Raw genomic sequence first — 15,620 nt, 5'->3', positions numbered from 1 at the left:
CTCAGTGGGGTGGGCATACTTGGGTAAGGTCCTTGAGCACATGGGTTTCGGTCCCCGGTTCCGTGCCATGGTTGCGGTCCTGTACGCGAGCCCGCGGGCCCGTGTTTTGGTCAATGGGGCTCTGTCTCGCCCGTTTCCCATCGGTCGAGGTACGCGTCAGGGATGTCCGCTCTCGCCCCTCCTGTTCGCTCTGGCCATGGAACCCCTGGCGGTACTGATTCGCTCGGATCCCGCTCTTCGCGGATGGGATTGGCCAGGCCTGGCCCCTGATAAGATCGCCCTCTACGCGGACGACGTCCTCCTCTATCTCTCTGATCCAGCGACCTCGGGACCCCAGGTCCGCCGGATTCTCCGCCGGTTTGGCCAAGCATCGGGTCTCCATCTGAACCCTAAAAAGTCCGTTCTAGTCCCGCTGCACCCGTCCCGGGACTGCTTCGACTGGCAATCGGATATTCCCCTCCGGAGACTCTCCTTTAAATACTTGGGGATCTGGGTCACCCTCCTTCCGGAACTCTGTTGGGCCCTCAATGTGGCTCCTGTAGTCAACAAGACCAGATCAGACATGCTCCGGTGGCAATCGCTCCCATTGAATCCGCTGGGGAGAGTTGCCCTCTATAAAATGATGGTCCTCCCCAAGTTTCTATACATGCTACAAAACACTCCGTGCTCCTTTCCGCGCCCGTGGTTCCGGGAACTGGATAAGATGGTGACTAAATTTCTCTGGGGCGGCGGCAGGCCCCGGCTGGCCTTAGATCGCTGCAGAGTCCCCTCCTACGACGGCGGCCTGAGCATGACAAACCTATATCTCTACTATCTGGCCACCCAGCTACTGGTGATCCACGACTGGTTCTCGGGTGGATGGGGCGATCCGGCTTATCGACTCGAGGTGCATTGCCTCGGGTTCTCCTCTATCCAAAACATGCTCTATGGAGCAGCGGTTCCCCTGTCGCTCCCCGGCGTCGTGCGGGCCCCTTTCCTCGCGTGGCGCGCGGCTTTGAGGCACACCCGGTGGTCGGGGACGAACACGCAACTCACACCGCTTTGGCACGGGACATGGTTGCGGGAGGTGGTGGGACTGGTGGGCTTTCGGCAGTGGGATCTTCTCGGGATCTCCACTCTGGGCGATATATGGCGTGGGAGCCACATGTGTTCCTTCCAGGAGCTTCAGGCCCGCTTCTCGCTGCAGCCTTCTCAATTTTATCGCTACCTTCAATTGCGCCATGCGGTCCGGACCCACGTCCCTCTTGACTCTAGATTGCCTTCCCATAGCCCGCCTGAAGCCCAGGTGATGTTAGGGTGTCTGGGGAAGGGGGGCATATCCCGCATTTACAAATCCCTGATTAACAATACCCCGGTAGACTGGAGCGGACTAAAACAGCGATGGGAGGCCTGGGTGGGACCCCTAGATGACGCGGACTGGAGGGACGCCCTTATGGCCCCTCGGTCGCTTACCACCTCCGCTAGGTTGCGGCTCATCCAACTCTACTACCTCCACACCGCTTATCTGACCCCGGACCGCCTATACCGTGCGGGCCTCCGCGTGGATGCCTCCTGTGCCCGCTGTGGGATGGCTCCGGCGGATTTTTTCCATATGGTGTGGTCTTGTCCCCGCCTGGCAGACTACTGGGCAGCGATTGAAGCCGACCTGGCGGAGGTTCTGGGATGGGAGGTCCCCCATGAGCCTAGAATGGCCCTGCTGGGCATCACGGACGGGATGGATGGGTCCCGTAACGACAAGTACTTCCTCACTACTGCCCTAATGGTGGCCAAGAGGGACATAGCAGCCGCATGGTCGCAGCCAGACCCGCCCAGAAGGGCTACCTGGAGTAGAGGGGTAGATTGGTGTGCGGCCCAAGAGCGGTCGTTGTACGCTGCCCGGGGCTGCCCCAAAAAATTCCGCAAAATATGGGGGAAATGGCTGGGGGGACTGCTTTGAGGGGTGGGGGCGCAGAGGGTGGGGACGGGGGCTGGGGGGGGAAGGGGGGGTGTTTACATTCGTTTGTCGATACCTTCCTGATTGCAGGTACTGATGCCATGTTCAATGCACTGTTGTATATCTTTCTTGATATTGTCCTTTATGCTGCAAAACACAATAAATTTGTTTGTCAAAAATAATGGTTTATTATTCATCCTCTATTAAAATTAAAAATTATGTAATTTAATATTTAAAATGTATAGTTATATTTTTATCAATATATGTTAGCTATATATATATAAATATGTGATCTTTTTCTAAAAAGTAAAAATATATATATATTCATTACTTTATTTAAAAAATTAAATTTCTAATTTAGTATTATGTTTAGTATGTCGATAAAATATTATTTATATGTGAGTTATGATATTTAGGAATAAATATTATTGTTTGAAAGAATATTTTCTATATAAATATTTTAATTTCATATGTTGACAAATATTATTATTAATTAAAATATATAGTTTTAATAATTATTATAGGAAATATTAAATACATTATTTTTATGTAGAGTACAGTTAGTGATATTATAATAATTGTATTGGGAAAAGTAAATCAGATCTGTTTAGTGTCTGGCACCATCTCTGTCTTTATAGTACTAGGAGTGGAAATAGTAAATTAATTACGTTTAGTATCCAGCATCTACCCTAACTTAATGCTAACTGGAGTGGGAATAGTAAATTAATGACTTTAGTGTTCAGCACCTCCCCTGACTTAATGCTAACTAGAGTGGGAATTGTAAATTAATTACGTTTATTGTCCAGCACCTACCCTGACTTAATGCTAACTGGAGTGGGAATAGTAAATTAATTAAGTTTGGCGTCCAGCACCTACCCTGACTTAATGGTAACTGGAGTGGGAACAGTAAATTTATTAAGGTTAGTGTCCAGCACCGACCCTGACTTAATGCTAACTGAAGTAGGAATAGTAAATTAATTAAGTTTAGTGTCCAGCACCTACCCTGACTTAATGTTAACTGGAGTGGGAATAGTACATTTATTAAGTTTAGTGTCCAGCACCTACCCTGACTTAATTCTAACTGGAGTGGGAATAGTAAATTAATTAAGTTTTGTGTCAAGCACTGACCCTGACTTAATGCTAACTGGAGTGGGAATAGTAAATTAATTAAGTTTAGTGTCCAGCACCTACCCTGACTTAGGGGTCGATTAGGATGGCGGTCGGAAAACCATTCAGACCGCCGTGGTAGCGGAAATTAACTGTGCCGTGGGAAAACCGGCAGTCAGATTTGGATGAACCGCCACAAAATTCCAACTGCTGCAGTCGCATTCCACAAAAGTCCGCCGGGAGCATGCGGAGCAGGTGAAAATCCGTCTGCGGGGGTCGGATTTGCTGTGGAAATACCCTAAACCGCCGCACGGCCTGCAGATTGACCGCACGTGAAATTAGGATACGATTGCGGTGACAGCGGAACAATCAACTGCTTCCGACCGCCGCGATCGCAACTATTGAGTAATGGGAGAGCCGGCGGAAGGGCTGTTGTATTCCGACCACTGCGGTTGCTCAGTAAGAGTAATGGCAGACGAAAGCAAACACACAACAAGGCTACCAAGTGTGGCTGTATATCTGGCTCAGCCTCAAAAAACACCTAACACACCCCAATGACACATCCCCTTGGCAACTTAAAAAACTACAAATCCCAGGTCAACCCACACAACACACCTAACAGGAAGTCTCCATTTTGACCCACCCACATAGCTGAGTATAAAACCAGCCCCTTCCCTGACCAGAATCCTTTGCACTACTCCACAACTGAAGAGCCCAACCCCACAGCATTAAGGAGAAGCAAATCTGCACACATCACACCATCACAACCACACACACACCACACACATCACCACCACAACCTTCACACCTGCACCTTCAACCTATTTGCACATCATACACCATGTCACAGAAGAAAATGCCCAAATTCACTGACAATGAGTTTTCAGTGATGGTAGATGAGGTAATCAGAGTAGAACCACATTTGTTTGGAAACCTGGTCCAACAGACACCATTAGCCACCAAAAATCAAATGTGGGCAAGGATAGTCAACAAGGTCAACGCAGTAGGGACCATCCCGCGCTCCTAGTAGGAGATCAGGAAGAGGTGGAATGACCTCAAGACCAAGGTGAAAGCGGAACAACAAGAACCGTAAGTTGGCTCAGATGACTGGCGGTGGCCCTCCTATTCCACTATGAACATTCACCGAATGGGAGGAAAAGGTGCTTGCCATACTGCATCCAGAGAGTCTCACAGGAATACCCGAGGGAGTGGAGGCTGGTAAGTACCAACAAATGTCTCCTAATACACTGCTATGTACTGTCTTGCACAACTAAAAAGCAACACCTCCTAGGCCCAAATGCACTCATGTGCACTACACTCTCCCCGAAACATGTCTCACAGATCCAACATTTTCTCCCTCTGATTCATCCCAAAGGTATCTAGCAATATTTCCATGGGGGCATGTTTACAGCCAGCCAGCACTACAACTCCCACCACACTCACAGGTAGGTAGCCATCATAACAGGGAGGGGTGTTGCACTACAACTCCCACCTGGCTCACTTGTCCCAAAGCTCAGCAGGATGGAGCACTCCCCCACCTCCCCCAGCCAGAAGCATGTGGTAGCCATTGCATTGCTCAATTCAAACTAACAGGAAGGTAGCCATCTTAACAGGAAGGGGTGTCTGCTCACATCAAACTCAAAGGTAGGTAGCCATCTTAACAGGGAGGGGTGTCTGTGGGTGGGAAGCCATCACTACTACTCCCACCAGGCCACCTTGCCCCACAGCTGAGCAGGATGGAACACTCCCCCACACAGAAGCATGTGGCAGCCATTGCATTGCTCTCATCAAACTAACAGGTAGGTAGCCATCTTAACAGGAAGGGGTGTCTCCTCACATCCAACTCACAGGTAGGTAGCCATCTCAACAGGGAGGGGTGTTTGTGGGTGGGAAGCCTGCACTACAACTCCCACCAGGCCCCCTTGTCCCAAAGCTCAGCAGGATGGCACACCCCCCACACCCAGAAGCATGTGGCAGCAATTCCCCTCAACTGTGTCACAGAACAGGTAGGTAGACAGTGCATGCACCCTGCCATTCCTCTCAAAAAGCATGGAGCCATATGACCACACCAGCCCTCACATGTCATCCAAAAGCCACTTCCAGTATGCGAACAGCTAAGCGTATGTAACTGTCACAGAAATTAAAGTTTGACTCACCAATTCACATGTTGAAGAAATTCAGGGCACAATCATGCTCAGCACTGAATGCTATGTGTAAGTTCCATGGTGGCAGAGCATCAAGGCCCATATGAACACAAAACATGCATGGCCAATTGGTAAAAAAAAGTAAACTACATGATATTACAATGGCTAGTTCATGCTCAGACGTAATGTCTTCCATGCAGAGCAAACAAAAGAGTCGCATCACATAAAGTTGTTGTACTGCTAGTCATTAGATGACGACATGTCCTTGTAATCACACAATCTGTACGTGGAACATGGTATCTATTGACATGGCACACCATGGACAAGTAATGTATGTACCTCTACATCATGTCATGATGCTCAGTACCTTGCAGCCATACAAAGTGATATCAATGTAAACTGTGTGGTGTATCACATGTAACTTCCAAACGTTTAACACCAAGCTTGAGGGGTGCACTTCAATGACCATTTCACCTCTGTTCAACAGGAGATCAACAATTGACTGCTGCAGAAGACCACACCGACCTGCAGAGCCAGTCTCCCCTCCCCGGAACATGGACTCTTGGATGCAGACTCCCTAAGTTTCTCGAATGCGGACCCCGACCCTGGCCCATACGGACTGCCAGGGCACACCACGTCCCAGGCCCCCACTGTCCCCACCACCACCACCTCAGCAACAACAACAGCGCTGACACCTGCTGCAACGACCTGTGCTGCCTCAACCACCACCACCAGTGCTGCCTGCAACACTCTCCCTGCCTCAGTGGATACCAACACCATCACACAATCAGAGGAGGGCAGGGAGAGTCTGCGGGTGCATGGAGTGGCAACGCCACAGGTCGGGGACAGCAGGGCAGGCGGGAGGGCAACTGGGGGACAAAAGCGAGAGGACACTGGGACCGAAGCCCTGGCCAACATCGCCAGAGTCCTTGGGGCATACGAGCAAACCCAGAGACACATGGGCCAGGTTCTGGAAGAAGTGCGTGAGCTCCGCCTGCTGATGAGGTCCATGGACACGCGTATGGGCCAGATCGTGGACCTCATGGGCCAGCTTGTGGGTGTTCTGAGGGACAGTTATGCGGCCCAAAAGACAGCTCAACCTCCCTCCAGTGGCCCGCAGGATGATACTCTCACCACCTCAGCTGTGGCCACAGAGAGGGGTGAGCTGCAACAGGATAACTCCTTAGACACTACTGCACCCGCAGCAGGCGCCCCCTCCCCCGGAAAACGCAAAAGGGGCCGTCCCAGAAACACCTCGGGAGGAACACGTGGCAAAGCACCAGCCAAGCGCAAAGAGCCAGCCTTGATGGCACCTCTGTTCACCTTGACATTGACTTTGTTGACTATCCTTACCCACACTGCCATGTTGATGGCAGGTGTCTGTTGGACTGTGTCACCACATCAATGTGGTGACTACTCTATTGTCTCGTTTACAATCACTGACAACTCATTGATTCACTTTGCACCATTTTTTTAAACATCACTTGTCTGTCACAAACACTCTTTGTAAATAAACTCTCTTTACACACCTATGTTTTTGTGTGAGGATGTTTATCACAGGATGTACAATGTTGACTCTGATTCCAATGTACTAGAAGCTCTGATTGTTTCGAGGCATTGAGAGGCTGAAGGGACCTAGAAAGACACAAGAGAACGACATTTACTAATCAGGTGATGGCATCACATCCAGTACACACTAGTCATCAATGTACACAAACCAGCACACATTACAATGAGAAACGATATCAACATAGACATCATATGGCTGGTCATGACTACACTGTGCCACAAACATCAGCCATCAGCAGAGAGCCAACAACAGGCAGCAGTCAAAAAGCTCCTGAAGGCCATTTCACTACCATCAAAGACAGCAGACAATGGCACTGTTGTACAATGTGACTCACACTCAAGGGAAGTAGCGGTTGATGAGCTGTTGACGCTGATCGACACCTTCCTCCTCTCCACTATCCTCGTCACTGAACATGTGTGGGTTTGGAAGCGGGGGCATCTGCTGCTCATCATCGTCCAGGAGCAGGGGGATCTCTTTGCGCAAGGCCAGGTTGTGGAGCATGCAGCATGCAACTACGATCTGACACACCTTTTGGGGAGAGTAGAGTAGTGCACCTCCGTGCTTGTCCAGACACCGGAATCTAGACTTCAGAAGACCAAAAGTACGCTCCACCACATGACGTGTCCTCCCATGGGCATCATTGTAGCGGACTTCACCTGGGGTCATGGGATTCCTCAGTGGGCTCAGCAACCAAGGCCGGTTGAGATATGCAGAGTCACCTAGGTGTAACATACATAGCCCAGTTTTGTAATATAACTGTAGCTGAGGACAGCGTGTCACACATACAGTACACTACTTGACTCTGCTTACTTGCCCACAATCCATGCACGCTCCGGGTGCAGATTTGCCAACAGCTGTGGTACGATGCTGTTACACAGTATGTAGGAGTCATGTGCTGATCCTGGAAATCTGGCACAGATATGGGAGATTATCATATCCACTTGACATACCACTTGCACATTAATGGAATGGAAATGCTTCCTGTTCCTTCAAATGTGCTCACTTGCCTGTGGTGGAACCAGGCCAACATGTGTACAGTCAAGGGCGCCAGCAACATTAGGGATGTGGGCAATGTCATAAAAATCACCCTTCACAGCTGCCAAATGATGTCTCCTGGGAAAATGGATGTAGCTGTCCTTGTATGTCATCATAGAGGACAGGACATCACCTAGCACCATGCTGAACATTGGTTGACACATCCCACCTGCGCTGACCATAGCGTACTGGAACAAACCAGTTGCAAAGAACTGCGGGCCGCCATCACCTTACATGTTGGTGTCAAAGCAGTCAGATAGGTTCTGTGAGGCCTCAGATGGGGCTCCAACTGACCACATAGGTCTTGAAGGGTAGGTCGATCCAAACGGAATTTACGTATGATGTCCTCATCCTCCATGTCCACAAGCAATGTGAATGGACAATGCACATTTGGTCGCCTCCTACATAAGACAAAAGGGAACACATGTCAATTCAATTCCCCTATTAGATGTGTCCAGCATCTTACGTTTTGACTGACACAGCGCCAACAAAAACTGGCCTGAAACAACAGCTTACAGCACAAGTCACATGCAGAGACACCTTGATCTAAAGTAGTTGTACACGTGTTCAGTATTTACATAGTGAGTACCCCCAAAACAGATTCAGACTATGTGAATGGAAAATGGTACAATCCAACATCTTGTGTCACCAGCCCTGAGAGTATTGACACAGCATATGTCTGAAACAGAAACACTGCTGGCTTCTACCTAGCTGCTGTACTTGCCACACCTTCTTGCGTGAGTTGGACAGGGCACACATTAACAACACAGTTAGCACAGTGTGTGCATAAATATCAAGTATCAACATGAGTTCAACAATCTACACAGTGAAATAGGCACATTATGTAGTCAGTCCATCATTACTGTGGTTTGCTTAGCCATCTCACACATTGACATGTTTACATATTTGAGAGACTCACACATTGACATGTTTACATATTTGAGAGACCATCACACAACCGATCTGTGTACATGCACAACATCATAAGTGACATGTGAGGGAGTACATGCCAATGCATGTAATCCTGTGCACTGACATGACATGTGTAGTCATCAGTGAGTTAAATGTCACATTAGCATTGAATTTGACTATCTGGTGGCATGATTCATAGAAAGAGTCTACTGTTCAATGATGAGAACTGGCCATTGCCATTGCTACAGCATGATGTGTCCATAGGTGCCGTAAGCGTGCACCGCCACCGCAATCACGGTCATTGGGTACAATTTCGAAAAATACACGATTGCGGTAGCGACCGCCTGGGCCTGCGGTGTGACACCACTAATGCCCATGCCCTTTCAGCCAATGGGAACCGCAATCGCGGTAGCGAAATCCACATTTAAAAATCGCAGTAGGCGTTTGCCACCGCGGGCCGGTCATTGGATACAATTGAAAGATGTCAATTTGCGGTAGTGACCGCCTGGGACCCGCGGTGTAACACCGCCAATGTCCATGCCCTTTCAGCCAATGGGAACCGCAATCGTGGTAGTGAAATACACTTTTGAAAAACGCAAGAGGCGTGCTCCGCCTCCACGGTGCCGGTCATTGGATACAATTGAAAGATGCCAATTCGCGGTAGCGACCCCCTGGGCCCCGCGGTGTGACACGGCCAATGCCCATGCCCTTTCAGCCAATGGGAAGCGCAATCGCGGAAGTGAAATACACTTTTGAAAATCACGGTAGGCCAGCTCCGCCATCGTGGGGGCCGGTCATTGGTTACATTTAAAAAAGCTGATCTGGAACACCAATTGCAGCATCTGAGTACCACTGAAACAACCCCAGAGGGCTATATATATCTGGGAGAGAGCCACACATTTACACTGCATTCAGACACTGCTGCCTGCAATTCTTCACCAACAACTGCTGCTGTTCCTGTCTCCTGAACCCAGTGATGGCGAGAACTGAGAACACCAGGGCCCGTCCCTTCACCATAAAGGAGCTAGAGGTCCTGGTGGACGAGGTGCTTTCACAGTATGGGAGGCTATATGATGCTCCTGATGTAATGGTAAGTGTTTCAGAGTGAAATTTGGGAGAGTGCAAAGAGTGCTCACATGATGTTGCTCTGCTGTAGTATGTGCCTGTGAGTGCAAGTTTGTGTGACACACTGCCTAACATGCTGACTTCATGTCAATGGGATGTTTAGCCTTATTTCCACAGATCCAAGGCTGCATTTAAGGATGGGAGGGACATGCAGTGTTTTTGCAGCCATACAGTAACACTGCTGGTTTGGACAGTGGAAGTCAGAACAAACATTGCCTGTGCTAATGGATGTCAGAGTCCATGAGGTTTTCACATGCTCATTTGTGACATTGCAAATGTGTTTCGTCCAGAGGGTACTGAAGGATGTATGTACAATTTTCATATTGCCACCATGGATATGTATGCAGTATGCACAAGATTGAAATGCCTGAGGGTGACACTCTTGGTGGAAATTCACCTATGACACATCAGATTAATGTACTTCGGAAACATCATCCTTCCATTGTTTTCATTATGTGTACTGACTTGCATGTGTAGGCACTGTTTGCCTTCTCATATTGTACATGCATGTGAATGTTCTGATGGCCCACGTTTAACCTCAGTGTGAGTCTCCCTGGCATGCACAGATACTGCCCAATTTGACAAGGACCCATCAGTAAATGGACAGAGTGAAACATATGTGTTGTCTGCCGCCCTATTTCTCAATGAGCTATCTTAGGCCTGAGGATTGCACAAGACAGACCTTGTGAGAAGGGTGTAAGAATGTAAGATCATGTCTCTAAAAGTGACCTCCATGACACAGTGAGCCATTCACAGGCCAAGGACATTGAGGGGTGTGTAGTGTTGGACACAGTGAGTCTGCCCCAACACATCATTTCCAATGTAGTGTATGTCTTGCTCACTCACATACTGCATCACAGATAAGGGCCTTCTTCACATTGTTTTCTGTGCTGGCATTCTGCATGTGTATGATGGCCATGTACAGTGTCCACCCTCATACTTGCATACATTTCTATGCGATTATCTGATGCAAATGTACTGCGTGTCATGCTGTATGGCCTCTGCTCAACATTTCTGTATTGGTGTGCTATGTTTTTGCATGCTCCTGTACTGAGACACAGTGGCACATAACACAGTGTCACTGAAACTTCCTCTTCTTGTCTCCCATGCCTGCAGCTTAAAGTCCGCCAGCGAAAGGCCTTATGGAGGGTCATTGCACGCAAGGTGCGGGCTCTGGGTGTCTCCAACCGACAGCACACACACTGTCACAAGAGGTGGGATGACATCTGCCGGCTGAGCAAAAACGTGGCAGAGATGACGCTGGGGCTGCTCCCTCGGACTGAATGGTTGGCGTGCAGGAGCGTGACATCATTAATGGCCCGCATCTTGGCAGTGACACAGCCAGAGCTGGATGGACGTTCGAGGGCCCATCAGCAGCAAGTTGGGATGAGTATTCTGCGAAGGGTGACTTTGGGTGTGAGTGACTACATGTATCACAACCCTGAGCCAGTGCGGAGCTCTGTGATGTTTCTAGTGTGATGCAATGTCTTCTAAGTGACCTCTGTGTTGAGTGCAGCTGTCAGGCATTTTCGCTAGATGTACTTTCTCATGTGTTGGCCCTTGATATTGCAAGATGAGATATGGCCTTATGACATCTGCTGCATTATGGGTGTCATAAATATCACCGGGCAGTGAACAGCAGTGTGCATCATCTTAGTGTGCATTCGCCAATGTGTGCATTGCCTGACTTGGAAATTGTGAGAACTACACATCTGACACCAATGTGCAACGGTCGTTGTGCTTCAGAGCACAACATGGTGGACATCGGTAGCTCATGGCCATTGCAAAAGGACATTTTGGAGTCAGTATCTGTGTTGTCCCCTTAAAGTGACTACATATGTGACTGAGACAACATGTTGAGTTGTATATCTATCTCACCTACAGGCACGTAGGTATGCTTACAGAGATCAGTGTGTTAGGTTACACGGAAACACGGGCCAGCTATTTGGCTGTCTGAACGTCACATGGGTCCTCAATGTCAACTATGCATGTTTCCATGCATCTTCTGAGTTTTGCATTAAGGTTGCACATGTAGACTGCACAGGGTGGTGCACAACATGGGGGTATCATATTCTAGTGTTGTGCTTTGCTTGCATATGATGTTTGTGAGTATGGCACTATACTGAACCTACGTTTCTTGTCTATTGAAGCATCTACCGAAGGCAAGGAAGGACAGGGGACGGACACCAGTGGTGAAGCTTCTGGCATGACTGCTACACATGAGCACACTGACACTGATGTGACCAGCGCATTGGAGGGGGACAGGAGTGCCCTGGAAGAATCACACCCAGAAACACCAACCTTAACATCATCTGACTCCAGAGGTGACTCCTTGATGTTGGCGGGCACAGGGAGTATGAAATCTGCATCTTCTTCCACCACACATCGTCCAATGCCCACCCTCCCGGCTACTACCACTAGTGCTGTCTGTGCCCACAACACTAGGAAGGGTAGATTGTCCCTCCCCAGGCACTGCTGCCCCTGCCCCTGTCTCCCCTGCTGCCCTCAGTGTGGAGGCAGTGGACCTTTTGCACCAGCTGTGTGCGGTTCAGACTACTCTCCTGAATGCCTTCCAGGATCATGACAAGAAGCTGGCACAGGTTGTTGCCTTCATGGAGGGCATTCATTCTGACGTGGGTGGGCTACACAGAACTGTCCTGTCTTTGTCCTCCACAGTGACGGCAGCCATTCAGCTGTCACAGGCTCAAAGTCCAGATCCAGTCCCTTCACCAACCACCCTGCCAGTGGCACCACCTGGTGAGAATGACCACACACCACAGCCCTCAGGCGCCAAGTACTCCACATGCAGCACACAACAGCAGCACTCCAAGCGGCACAGAGCACAGACACCATCCCCAAAACATACAACAGGCACATAGGAGCGCAAAGGCAAAAGCCCTTCACGTGACACTCAGGGGCATCAGGCCAAGAAGCAGGCCACAGGGTCACATTCATCCAAATCACCCCCATCCTAGGACACTGCCATCCCCACACCTGCTCCCAAAGACAAACAAACAGTTGCCCTGCCTGCTGTGAAGCTGGTACCTGCAAAGAGTCAGCACAAACAGATCTCTAAGGCAGATTCACCCACAACCTCAACTCCCACCCACACCCCTGTGAAGCTGGGACAGGAGAGCAATGTGGGGGTTCACCTGGACAACAGGTGATGGAGGGGAAAAGGCAAGGCCACCCCAAGCGTACCACCAGATCCAGCAAATCCCCACAGGAAGAGCCACCTGCACCTGATACACCTTTGGTGGAGAGTGAGGCTGTTGTGCCCGTCCCACTTCCCACTCCTACCAAGACAATTCTTGCCTATCGAATCCCCAAGAAGTGGAGACTCAGCCCTCCACATTTACCCTCACACACTGTGTCTCACAGCAGTATGTCTCTGCCTCACCATGCCACCCGGCCCAAGCAGCCCTCTGGCCTCCACAGCCACTGATGCCTCTACCTCAGCTGGTCCTCTCTCTCCCAGGTCCAGTCCTCCAACTGGCCCCAACAATCAGCTACCTCCCAGTTCAACTGACAGCCAAGTCTGAGGCGAAGCCCCCCTCCCAAACCCATCTCTCCAACAGCGGTAACCGGACTGCCCATTTGTGTCCCTGGAGCTGTGGTGATTCCCATGGCAGTGGACGGTGGATGCCCATTCCCTGTGCAGTTTCTCATGCACACATGTACATACTTTGAACTATGGACTGGCCAATGGCCTTGCTGTTTATCACTTTGGATACCCATTCCCTGTGCAGTTTCTCATGCACACATGTACATACTTAGGACTATGGACTGGCCAATGGCCTTGCTGTTTTCTACTTTTGATGCCTATCTGTGTATTATGTAACAAAGACAGTTACTCCTGTTGTCTGCTTTGTCAGTGTCCTTGCTAAATAAAATGTTTGATGTATGGGTATGGTTTCATGTGACACAAGCTCTGTATGCCACTTTAACATTGACAATTGCTTGTTTTACTTTAACAGAGTTTGCCAGAGGTGGCAGGCACTTTAGTTCTTCTTGAGTCTGAGGCTTGAAGGTGCAATGGTGGGTGTTTCTGATGATCTACTCTTATCCTAATCATTCTATGGTCAGGTTTGCTAAATGGTACACGTCATGTTAGGATGCAATACCAGAACAGAGGTGAATTCTGTCCACAGGATGACTTGCGTGCTGGCCAGGTCCATCATATCTGTGTGATCTTTCTTGATGTGTGAACAGCAGTGTTGATGTGTGGTCATCTTGTGTAGGCCGGTCTTCCTCGTTACATGGATACATTTGAATATGTGAACTTGAGTGGTCATACAATGTGAATGGGCTGTCATTGTCAGTAGTGTTGATGTGTGTGTGCCCCTGCAATGCCAAATGCACATATGTATGACCAAGTTAATGAGTGCCTGTTTGTTTCAATTGTCTACCATTTGCTTCAGATTGTGGGCACATGTAGGAGTTGTAGGTTGGGTACTGTGCAGTGTGTCGGTGTGTCATTGCACTCCTGGGGGACACCTACTTGTTGTTGCTGCCAGTTGTGAGTATGCAGAGTGTGTGACTGCCAAGTCTGTGTTGTGTTTTGTTGATCAGCCATGTGGCTTGTTACTGTTTGTGCTCACTGTGCATACCTTCTCAGCCACACTGATATTATGTGTGAGTTTTCTCATGCATTGCTGTCACTTGACCCATTTTTGGCTCCATTATGGTATGTGGTATGTGGATTCATGCCATCCCCTATATGTGCTTCTGATGCCTACACATTGTGAGTTACTCCTCTATGTGTTTGTGGACTGTACACTCCTTACCTGTCCACTACACCACTTCAATCTCATGTCTTCCACCCCATGGCTTGCCATTGTGTGAGCCTCACCACCACTTCATAGTGTGACACTTTGCTGTGTGAGGCTGATCTGTGTACATGACCAATGTGCCACTCAGGACAGTTTCCTCATGGTTGCTCATATGCAGTGCATATGTTTGAGCAGCACAGTCAACTAGTCATGTTGTTTGCAACTGGATTTCCCTGAGTTGCGCATCTGTCGGTGATGGGTGACCTGTATGTGTGTTTGCTGAGGTACGGCTACCCTTCCTGAGTGTGATGTTATGTTTGTCATCTGATGATTTGTGTTGTGGGAGTTCATGGTGTGGCACTCAGATATGTGTGCTACTGGTTTGGTTGGTGTGCACACTGCTTGGTGTGCATGCAGTGCTGTCAGTGTATGTTGCCTTGTACTTGCCATGTGTGCATCCCCCTGATGTCCAGCTGAGTTTTCTGTGTGAGGGATTGGTAAGTGCATCTGTTGTGTTTTTGTTGTGGATGTATGCAGTGTTTGGCCTTGACTCTTTATACTGACAGATGCTATGTGGGTGTGATGTTCTTTTTGCATGATATTGGGTGTGAGTAGTTTGTGCATTGTGATATATTCAGATGTGTGTTGCAAGTGTAGTGTGCATTACTTGTGTGTCTATCAAATGCAGCACAATGGATTCTTGTTCATGAGCTTGTTTTGAGTGCACAGTGGTGGTTTTTCCTCCTATTTTTGACCTGTCACTTATCAGGATTGTGCATGTGTATGCTTGTGGTACACTTTGACACCGTGTTCACTCGATGACTGGTGTGATGTCTCTGTCTGTGTTAGCTGATTTGTCCCATTGATCCCAGTTAGTGTTCATGATTGTTTTTTGACAATGCATTATCTGTGTTTCTCACAGGTGTTGAGTGTTGCAGGTATGAGGTGGGTAGAGGAGAGGAATGTGTGAAGGTCCTACTTATGTTTGACAGTCCGGGGGTGTGACAATGAGCCATGTGTGT

The 15,620-nt window shown here is 49.0% G+C and overlaps 1 long non-coding RNA gene across 2 annotated transcripts in view; it reads left to right on the top strand.

Annotated features, from left to right (window-relative positions):
• The window catches only part of LOC146856509 (uncharacterized), a 270,942-nt gene that overhangs the window by 56,671 nt on the left and 198,651 nt on the right, over window positions 1-15,620 (top strand). The window contains exon 3 of one of the 2 annotated variants that reach the window (XR_014980960.1): window positions 5,672-6,622. The exons of the other annotated variant lie outside the window; for it this stretch is intronic. This is a non-coding gene — a long non-coding RNA (uncharacterized LOC146856509). Of the gene's footprint in view, window positions 1-5,671; window positions 6,623-15,620 lie in introns of those variants that run through there. 2 annotated transcript variants of the gene reach the window in all.

Source organism: Triturus cristatus, chromosome 4_1 (genome assembly GCF_964204655.1).
Source record: "Triturus cristatus chromosome 4_1, aTriCri1.1, whole genome shotgun sequence".
Classification (NCBI taxonomy): Eukaryota; Metazoa; Chordata; class Amphibia; order Caudata; family Salamandridae; genus Triturus; species Triturus cristatus.
Note: the sequence above shows the minus strand (reverse complement) of the source record. Positions and strands in the feature narration are given on the sequence as shown.